Here is an 11871-nt window from a genome sequence, read left to right as displayed (position 1 = left end):
TAGATCATTATAACACTCTTGATGGATCTCCCTTATAACGAGAAATCCCGACTGGCCGTGTTTATAATGCGCCTGATAATTATCGAATCACACGTGAGTTAGCTTTGGGCGATTCTCACGGAAACAGAGAAGGTTTTTATCTTAATGAAAAGGAGAAGGTGAAGTGCACGCGCTCCAGGCGAGAGTGGAGAAGAAAAGGGGAGATGCGAGGCTAAGCTAAATGCGCGTTGGCTTTAGCGATAGGTGGGGGACAGAACCTGCACGTTTTTGCCTGACTCAGCCTTCCACTTATTCCCTCCCTCCTCTCTCTCTCTCTCTCTCTCTCTATATAATATATATAAATAATATATATATCGTCAGTTTATGTTTATTTTCTTGCATGCCCAATTATTTTTTATTTCACAACGTGAAAAAGACGCGGCATCTGCTTTTCCGAGACAAATGCTTGAAAAGATTTATCGGAATTTTATATTAATAAGTACTTTTAAGATACTGAATGAATCAATTATAAATAAAAATCACGACTTCTTTTAAGGGGTTTGGAAAATATAGAATTATGTAATATGATAGAGTCGCCTGTATTAAATGCACGCGCTCTTTAATAAATTTTCAACTTTCTAGTAATAAAAGGAGTGGAGAGCAAGGAAAGGCAGATTTCTCAGGAGGATCGATCAATCGAAACGGAGGAACCTTTACTGATGGACTTCTTAAAGAAAGAAGGAAGCAGGAATTTTCATGGGGGCCTGCCCAGGAATTCAATGGCCTCCCAAGATGGTCGTGGGTTGACTGAACGGACTACATGGCCACGGAAAGTTCGAAGGAGCTCCATCTCCAAAAGTCTCCAAATGCTTAACGTAATTGCAAAATATAAATTAGGGTGGGGGGCAAAGAAATTCACGTACCCTCGTTTTCAAAAGAAGTTATTGGGAAGCACCCTTGATGTACATTTCGATATGGCGTGTTCCAAGTTAGATTCGCGTAAATTAAACATTAAAGTTTGGTTTAGAAATTTTGTTACATTTGAAATCACATGATTGGATAATTTGTTATCTTCACTTGATAACTACATGAGTATCAATCGATTTTAAATCTCTTTTCATCTTACGAGTAAAGACACTTTGCATGCTTTTATGCTTGTGCCGTGAGTTGATCGTTTGGAGTTGACACATGCGGCGACTCGGCTCTCTTGGATTGTTTAGGATCATCGGAGCATCTAAGTTAACTCTTTCTTGGATCGATTGCTCACTTCGCTCATCCAAATCATAGCCAAAAAAAGGTCTAGAGGGAGAAACTTTGGAAGAAAAATGTACTTAGATTATTGAAATGAAGTCTAGAGAGAGAAACTTTGGAAGGAAAAGGTACTTAGATTATTGAAATGGTCTTCAGATGATTATAGCGAGGGGATGGCACATTTCTTACACTTGAGGCCCTCTAATTACAACTATTAATCAAGATTGTGTTCGATGGATGAGATGGAGACTAGTCACCTCAACACCCTACGCAATTATCATCATGCCCGTCCCTAAGAACATTGCAGAAGCTCTTGGGAACACCCTAGACGAGTTGGAGCGGTCTTCTTCAATCATGCACCGACCCTTAGTCACCGGAACCTTGAAACCGTGAAACTTGCATGAAATATAAACTTGTTTTGTTATCAAAAGATAAAAATAAAAAATAAAAGTGGAGAAAAAAATATGAACTTGTTGAACTTGTTTCTTCCCATCGAATAAGTTAGGACTTGTGGAGTAACATTTTGTTCCTCAATATTTATGTTCTCTTGTTCTTAAAACTGAAAAAGAATATAAATTCATTTGATAATATTAGCTAATTTTTCTATTTTTCAATATAAATCAATGGTTACAAAATTGATTATAAACAAAAATAAAAAGTAGAAAAAAGTTATTTCTTTGATATCGAGAATAATTTATTAAAACAAGTTTTTTTTTTTTTCTTTTCTTCTTTCTCTTCATTTAGCTAGTTAGTGGGCCTCGGTAATGGCCAACGAATGGCCAGAGATGAGGTTTGGCGACCTCACCAAATTTGGGCGAGTTCGACTCTCCCCTAGTTGGGCAAAGCCAACCTAATGATAGTTGGGCAAGTTAGCCTTGCCAACCGTGAGGTTGGCTTCATCGAGCCATGGCAAGGTCGACCTTGTTGTGCCACCAACAAGGCTAGGCGAGGTCTCAAGCTCTTGTCTCTGGCCGCTCACCAACCATTGCCGAGACTCAACGATTTACTAGAGGAGGAAGAAGAAGGAAGAAAAAAGAAAAGAAAAAGTTCATAAAAATTAGAAAGATCTTAGAAAATTATTAAAAAAACTTTAAAAAAATTACATCACAAAAAAATTTGATAATTAGATCAAACGCATTTATGTTCTTATTTTATTATGAGAATAGAAATTTTGTGTAATTACTAAACGCATTTGGATGTTCATAAATTAATCCAAAGAATAGAAATGGGAAAAATATTTGTGAATAGAAATTATTTCTAGAAACAATAATGTTATCAAACGTACCACCCTTAATTTAATTTATTTATTTTTGTTATAAGCCATAAACTAAAGAATATTTCTAAGGTATGGACAAGACAAAGTCATAGATATGAGGAACATGGACGAAATGCCATGAAATCCCAATGTGTGGCCAAAATAGAAAAGCTTAAATGGTCTCACATTCCACGGATCAAAACAGAGAGGCAGCACCGCTTTTACTAAACAACGCGAGACTTCATCTCTACTTGGACCCTTTTTTTTATAAAAAAAAACTGGTGAGTTATAAATAAATTTTAAATAATCATCAAGACTAGTTTATAAACTTGAAGGACAGACATGAAGTGCAAAAATAAATAACAATAAGAGCCCAAGGCGTGCCAAAAGGGATTCTAGGTTTTTTTAATAAAGGCTTCTTTCCTACTGATTGAGAGAAGAAAGTACCATGAGATTCAGCTTCGCCTTCTTGGCATTTTCCAATTATTATTATTATTATTACTATTTATCCGGACCCCAAGACTTTCGTCATCATTTACGTTGTCGGTTGGAACAAAAATTATTGTATAAATGCTCACGTCAATTTATCGATGTCTCATTTCTTGGACTTGGTCTTGTGCCTATCCATACTTATCATCCTTTTATATTTATAATGAGAATTTTTCTTCTACTTCCTTTTTTTTTTTTTTTTCTTTTGTCGACCTCTATCATTTTTTTTTTTTTTTTTTTTGCCCACGAACGACCTCTATCATTATTTCATCCTCTTTTCATCATTAGTTGCTGCGATTTTCCTCACTGCAGTGCCTTGCCCGCTCGATAATTATTGAAGGAATTCAAAGTGGGTCAGGTGGTCAGCATTTCCGGCTGATGAGACGAGTCAAACATAACATCAGAGCCAAAAAAAAATTAAAAAAAATTAAAAAGAAATATAAGACATATTACCTAAATTCTTTTTTTGCCTTTTTTTTTTTTTCATGTCCTGTGACGTTGTCCTGAAATTACAGTTAAATATGTGTCTAGGACGGCCGACGTTGACAATTATCCTATTTTTGTTTATTCCGTTAGATTCAGTCTCTGTTTTTTTTTTTCTTTTTCGCTTAGTTGATTTGAAAATTTAGGAAAAAAATGAACAATAATTAGGTTCTCTCCATGGAGGCATTAGAGAAGATAATTAGCTTATTGGATGCATTTGTGCGGATCCTAAACCGGGAGGTGCGAATTTCTTGAGCATGCTTGATGCGGCGTGAGTCGAGAGTCGACCGCTTCGTGTTGACAATAAGAATTCCCTCATCCCGATCACGTCGTGCAACTACAAAAATCGCAAATTCCCGGGTGTCGTGGCGACATAAGAGAAAGGTGATTAATTAGTTTAACCCAACCTGTTTAGTAAAAATAAGAGGAGAAAATTAAGGAGGAGGAGGAGAACCTAGGACGAAGGGATTGGGCTACTTTCGGTCCAAAACTACTTATTGGGCCTCAGTTCGCTCACGGACATGATGAGGCATCGGGCCATACTGGGCCTGGCCCACGATTCTTCGAGGACTTCTTGGCCAGAAAAGCCCATCATATCTTGGAACCGCGTCTGAAATGGGTTTTATTTTTGGGCCAAAAGTAGAGAGAGAAAGAAGGAAAGGGAAAAGGAAAAATCTTACTTGCTCCGTCGGAGTGCATGCTGGCCTATTTCACGTGCACCGTCTGACGAGGATGCCCCCACCTGATTAGACAACACATGCGAGTTGGGCTCACATGCACTCGAATTAGGCATGACCTAATTCTACTATACATAGGACGTTCGAACTTTTTCAATATGAATTTCCACTAAATCTTATGGCCTCCTCTTCGATGTATACCTTCTCAACTTAAATCATCCAAGAACACTAGTTCATACCTTCTGGAGGCGCCTTCCATAGAATGTCCAAACGTGATAATCAAAGCTGAGCTCTTGGGAGAGAAAATTGGACGCGTAATTTACTGCTCAAGCGTGAAAAAGAGTAAAAATCACAAAAAATCTCAAATTACGTCTATTGTGATACTTTACCCTAAATTTTCTTATGTGGCACAAAAAGTATCAAACTTGTAAGTATATGACACATTTTCCTCCAATCAAAATTCTATCAATGAAAATTGTTAAAAATTTGCCTAAATGGATGCCTAAAAAGCAAATAGTGTTAACATGGCATTCGTTACAATAATGATGTTTGGTTGAAAAATTATCTAACGAACCTTCAAAGAGGGTAAATATATCACATAAACACAAGTTCACAAGAAAAAAAAAATTAGGATAAATAGATTGTAGTGGACATAATTTGTGGTTGTTAATGTCACAAAAAAGTTCAAGATAAATGTATCACTGTGGTATAATTTGGGATTTTTTGTGACTTTTTCCCTATGAAAAATAAAAAAAAAGATTTGAAATTTGTGCGGGAACGAGCTAGGAGAAAATTTTTAAAAGTTGATTTAAATTGTAATTGAATCATCGAATTTGGCAAAGCCCGTTATTTATGACACTCCAAATTTGGTACAATACATACAATATACTAGTGTAATAATTTCTCCACATTGACGAAGAGGAGCACAGTCAGTATACAATCATGGCGAAAGTTGTCTAAAAAGTCTTAAATTTATTGCACTTGTTGCCAATTTAGTCTTAAACATTTTAATTATACTACTTGAATCTCAAATCTTCTCATGTTTTGTCAATTGAATTCATCCATGCAAAATTTGGCTAGAAATCACTATTGTAGATACTAGTTGTCCTACATGACACAATCAGTATGATGAGAATAATTTACGATAATATTTTATTGTTATTTTTTCACATTTTCTATTAATTTTTCATTCTTTTCTTTTCTTTCTCTTTTCCTTCTTTACTTTTGATCTTACTATGGTCAGCAAGGATTGCTGGGCCCTTGCCAACCCAAATTTGGATGAGGCCATTGTGTGGCTATAGCTTAGGCTTGCCTCTCCTACCTCACCTAGATCTAGATAAGGCTACCTCGCCCATGCCCAGACCATTGTGGTTGCGGTCTAGGCAAGACTGGGTGAGGGCTTTATTACCCTCACCTAGTGGCTGGCGAGGGGCTACGACTCGCATGAACCTCAACAAAAAGAAAAGAAGAAGAAAGAAAAGGAAAAAAAATTAAATCAAAATTTGAAAAAAAAAACACTAAAAAATTCACGTTAGCAATGGTTGTATTATGTAGGATAGTTAACATTCATGTGAACGATTTTTTTTTTTAATCAAAATTGGCTGCATGGGCTCAATTGAAAAAACGTAAAAAGTTTTATGACTTAATTGATATAATTAAAAGATTTATGATTGAATTAACATAAGTGTAATAAGTTTAGGGTTCTTGGGATAATATTGCCGATAATCACGGCACTAATAGGAAGATAATGACAAATTTTTGTGCATACATAATCATGGGTAAGGTCCCTAAAATATTCGAAATAAAGAATGACCGTCGATGGCCAGAAGATATCATATTTTAACTTGACCATTTACTTAGGGAAAACAAAAAGGATGGCTGCTCGACTAGCACGAGGACGAAATGTAGAGAAAAAACAAACATCAGAAAGAGGAAGAGAGCATCATCATCTTGGCTTTCCACTCCCACATGCTGTCAAAAGGAGCAGACCAAGCCCCTTTTCTTGACGCTAACATCCAGAAAACCAAAAAGTAATAATTTTCTAGGGCAATGTGTCGCACGAGTAGGATAAAAAAACGCAAGAGGGAAAGAGCTAAAAACAGTGTTGGAAAGCAAGAAAGGAGGGGGAGACGGACAAGAAGGCAGCTGAGTAAGCTCTCAAGTCAAGATTGTACAAAGAAACGACAGCCACCGATCGGGAAGAGCTCTATCGTCTAAGTGTCTTTTTTTTTTTTTTTTTTTTTTTTTTTTTTGTATATATATAGAGCAAGGACATTGGTTTTTCCACAACCCCATGATTTAATGATGGTCGGAAAAAGCGTCACGTGTTTCTGATGTTGTTTTGTGCATGTCGGCATGCAAGAAAAATGGGGCCGGCAAACGCTCGTCTGCGTTCACACTTTAGGATGTTCATGGAGTCTATATTACAGCTTTCCTGCCAAGTGTATGTCGAGGCCGGGGCATGTGTCTGGCTATGAACCCATGATGGCAACTTGCATTTGAGATTTTTAGGCAGCGCTCGTTTCCACGCAAAAGATCTCCATGAAGTGATTTCCCCAACGTGCGATTTGGCAGGGATGGATGATTGACAGAAAATACATTCCAATCAACGACACCATTCACTGCTGAAACTTCAGCAAGAGTGATTCTTCTTTTAGATCTCCCAAGTTTCTTTTCCACAAGCACACGGATCTCTCTCTCTCTCTCTCTCTCTACTGATCTTCACTCCTCTTTGGCCCCTTTTGTATCTTTTCTTCTCTTCTTAGCAAACTCTTCTCTTCAAATTGATTCCTAACATTAGCTTCAAGTTTCACATATAAGCGCTTGATCTATTCGTAATTGGAAAATCATCATTTGGTTGTTACATCTCGAAAGAAGTGATAGAGATTTTGAATTCATTTATATTGGAAATCGGACATTGAAATCGGGAATTAAATACTTCTTTTTATGATTCTTACCCCGTAATTTCTAGTCAACTCCTGATGTAAAATCTTAAGTCTAAAAAGTATTTGCACATGTCCAAACAATTTATATATGCATGTATAAATTATTATGAAGCAGAACTATGTAATTTAAATAAAAGGAATAGCATAAGGCATGCTTATTTTTCTTTTATATTATGCTGTGCATCTTGTATAGGTCTTAAAACTAGAAGGTTCAATAACTAAGAGGAAAAGGGAGATGGTACATCCTATTTTTTTTTAGAGAAATGACAATTTTTAATTTACTATGAAAATAATAATCCGTTCTAGATTACAAAATATCAAATAATAAATAATTATCAATTATCGTGGGGTCTACTTTTGAAGAATTTGTGACTCACGAGAAGTTGTTGTTCTCACGATAGTCTAAAAACTGTTATATTAACAATTTTTTTTGTTATCATAAATTATGTTATTCGCTCAATTATAAACCATAATTCCAACTCGCATAGATTTGGCAAATGCTGCTAGTCCTTTTCTTTTTAACGATGATTGGAGGAGAAGATCGTGATAAATAGTACGTTCGATAGGGATTGACTTAACTTTTAAGTCGTACACTAGTGAAATTCTCCCGCCATGTACGGTTCTGAAAAACAAAATTATTTAAAACACTTTTGGAATACAAGATAAAATCTCTAAAAATAAATAAACGGTGCATTCGTATGAATTTTTCTTAATAAATATTTGTATACTCTCCGATTAGATTAGGAGATGACAAAATGAGTGAAATTAAAATTCTGCATATCAACGTCACAATATCTTTGTAGGAACTCAAATGTAAAAGTGGTGGTTGATATTAATATAAATGGGGAAATTGTCTCATACAATCTAAATTTATTATACAGATGTCAATTCAATTATGAATTTTTTAATTTTATAAATTTAATTTATTTTAAGTCAATTTTCGTTAAAAATTGCTAGATGATATGCCATGCAAGATAGATGTCGATGATTGGACTAAGGGTGTGCATGACAACGCTTTTAGCTTGGGAATAGTTTTTTTTTTTTTTTTTTTTTTTTCAAAAATAGTTCTTTTTTTTTTTTTTTATTTCGGGAACAATTTCGAGTAAAAAACGCGTTTAGTAAACTATACAAAATTTCTACTCTTTGAATAAAAAAAAATAGAAATACGTTTGGTAATGCAACAATTTTTTTTTTATATTTATCCTTTTTTTTTTTTTTTTTAATTCTTGCTCACGGATCACCGACCGCTAATCGCCGCTTTTCGTCACCGCCGTCGCCGCCTTGAGTATGATCGCCGGCCGCGGGAGGTGGCGGCCTATGGGGTGTGTGACAACGGTGTCGGGCGGTGATGGAGGAGGTGGGCGGCGGGCAATGGGCGGCGGCAAGCGGCGGCGGTGGGCGATGGCTCCAGGTGGTTGGAGGTGGCCGCGGCAAGAGAGAGGAATAAAAGAAAAATAAAAAAGAAATTTGGCTTATTTCTAGAAATTGTTTTCGGGAACAAGAAGTAACTTGTTTTTATTTTTCGTTTCTGCTACAAATCTATTCTCGGGCTAACTTTCTATTATGGGGAATAGAAAAATAATTTGCGTTACCAAACGGATTTATGTTCTTTTTTTGTTCTGGAGAACAAAAAAAAATTCGGAGGAATAGAAACGTTCACATGTGGAGCCTAATACGCTAGCGATTTCTTGCCAAAATTGATAATAATGATTACGTTAGAATTTCATATAAAGGTTTATGATTAAATTAACAAAATCGAAAAACGTATGACCAAATTTTGTATAATTATATTATGTTTAGAACTGATTAAATAATTTTTCCTAACGTACGGATTCTGAGGAAGGATCATTAATCACGAAACACCCTGCAAACCTGTCGGTCAAGACCATGCCAGATTGTTAGCGGAAAAAAATGACAGAAAATTGGAAAAAAAAAAAAAAAAGGATATATCCATACGTTAAGATTTTTTTTTTTCATGAATTTATGATCGCGGACATGGAGAGAAACGGTCTCAAAATGAGGATATATAAAAACGCGAATCGCACAGGTGCCCATGCAATTAGCCATCTGGACCTTGAATTTTGCAATTTTTGCAATGTGGCAATAGCGAAAACAGAACGACAGACTTCGTTGCCCTTATAAGAAGGCGAAGATCAGCCCTCTCATCTCGCTACTTCCGGTCAAATTACTCTTCTCCGTCTCTCAAACCATCCAGATTTTCTGAGTGAAGAACCCGGTCGTAAGGTAAGTAGCTCGTCACCATCTCCTTACGGTCGTTCAAGAAATCGAGTCGATCAAACTCTTGTTTTACGTTTCGATCATCTATGGCGATGATGCTAAGCACAATGAGAAAAGGGTCGGATCCAAGAAGATTTGCAGTTCATTTCACCTCGCGAACGAAATGAATAAATCGATGTTTTTCATCATCCGATCAAGAAATGCTGTCGCGTCGAAGTCTCTATTATCTTTTCAGAAAAAGAAAAAAGAAAAAAAATCAACTCAGACCATGAGCTAGGAATTTCATCAATTTTTTTTTTTTTTTTCTAATTAACTGTCGGGCCAACGCTCAGGAGACCCAGCTTCTACTTGTATAATCTCTCTCTGTTTTTTCTTTTTCTTTTTCTTTTCCTGTTGTTTTTTTATTTGATTATCTGAAATATTATGCATGTAAAGATTATTTTGGGAGAACTGGCCCACTTCAATCTGTTGCATTCAGAAACTTCGTTTTTTTCTTCCAAACGATTATTAGGAAGTTTCTAGGGTACACATGCTAACTCAATCATTATTAGATATATATGTTGGATTGTTTGTCGTATATATGTGTATGTGTGTGTGTATATATCCATATCCTCTCAAAGAAAGAAGGCTTTAATTTATTTTAGTTTATGGCATCTAATTATAAAACTATTCTTCAGTGCTAATATATTTGATTTTATCTACGTAATGTCTGTTCACATATTCAAAATTAACAGTAGAAGAATCTATTTAGTATATTAGACCCACCATATCAACAGAGAACATTCGAACTTCAAACATTTAACCAAGTGTTCTCCATCAATTTTCGCTTGACGCCAAAGAAGAAGAAGAAGAAGAAGGGGTTGGTAAGATAAGATTAAAATAGTGGCCTATTTGGTAACCCAATCAAGTGCTGGAAATTAAAATTTCCATATTTAATGAGATTCACCTTGTCCGATACCTCAGATAGATTTAATATTCAATTAGGTAAAAAAATCCCCTTAATATGGTAAGTAAGAAGCAGGTTATTTAATTCTTTCTATAGAGGAAAAAAATTAATGGTAGATAGAATCTCGTCAAATTTATTGGTAAAGTCTATCAGTGATGGTTTTTTTTTCTATGTTTGGTATGGTCATTATGATTTTGCTAAATATGTTGATACAACCTCCCATTTCTTTCTTCTTCCCTTGGAAAATTTGTATATATAAATAAGGTCTTAATAAACACATGTTGTCTATCTCTTGTCTCTTCCCAGGCGAGGTCTCTAAATCGGAAACGACGAAGTACGGGGCGACAGACAGGTGTGCCTTTGCCATTTTCCTCTTCGCTTCTTATTCTTTTTCTATTATGACTTGTGATGTATATGCAAATCTCGAGCACAACCAAGCTTCCACTTCGAAGGCTAACCCTAAAAAAATCTACTCGTCACTATTCCTACGAGCTTGAGAAATGAAAATCACCATTATCTTTTTAATGTCCGGGGGAAAACAATAACCTAAATTTGCTTTGGATAGTGCTTCACAACTTAATTGAAGGTTCTCTTTTATTAATAATTGTTTTAATTTCCCTTGCTGTTACCTCTAGAAAGGACCTCAGAACTATATTAAATGAATGCTCTAGATTTACCTAGCTAAATAAAATCTTGTATCTATGCCGAAAATGATTGGAGAAATATAGTGGAATTTTTTGAAAGGCTTCATTTGCTAGCCTATATAAACCCAATGGGCCACTAATAATCCTATCATACAAGAACCAAGAAATTCGAATAGTTTGCTAATCCTATCATACTGGGAAAGTAAAAAATTGAACAAACTCGTATTAATGGTATGATTTCATTGTCTTTCCTTTTCGACATCTCTTTCTATTATAATTTGCCTCTCGAACCTAATCTTACAAAAGGTCAAGATCATATGACGCATAATGGTCATGTCAGTTGGAAATTCTATTTATGAGAAATTATTACATGATTTGAAAAAGTACGTTCCATTTTTCCACTTAATTATGAATCACATGATTCTATATGAATAAGACTTATATCGCACGTGAGGGCGATCAATTGTACTTTTCAAATATTTAATGATTTTTCTTACCTACATGGTAGGAAGGCTGAGTCATTCTGGTATCCCTCGGATCTAACTACAGCGTGTTTCCTTAAATCAAGGAAAACTTTAAACGAGGAGTGCATGGCATGGTCCAAATTTGCTCTACCGCTTTTTCTTCTTTTCCTCTTTGGCTTTTGTGTGTGGGGGCGTGCCGAATTCTTTTCTGTGGGCTTTGCCCTTATGTCATTTTCGGCTTCCTCTCCATCTTCTTTACTCTCTCCTTTTTATTCTGCATGTGGGTGAGAAGGATCCACGATCCCGCTTTTTTTCCCGCCCGATTACTGTCTTTTTCCCATTAGTTTACACTCAATCACCTTCCCAGTCCCACTCTCGTCAGTTCATCTTTTGCGGAGGTTCAATAATCTTTTCAGAAATGACCTCACTATTCACCTCAGGCGTGCCATTCACTAGTGTTGATTCCCACGGATCTCGCACTTGCAAAAGTGATAAGGTTT

This window comes from Eucalyptus grandis, chromosome 7 (genome assembly GCF_016545825.1).
Source record: "Eucalyptus grandis isolate ANBG69807.140 chromosome 7, ASM1654582v1, whole genome shotgun sequence".
Taxonomy (NCBI): Eukaryota; Viridiplantae; Streptophyta; class Magnoliopsida; order Myrtales; family Myrtaceae; genus Eucalyptus; species Eucalyptus grandis.
The sequence above is the reverse complement of the archived record's forward strand: the minus strand, read 5'-3'. Positions refer to the sequence as shown.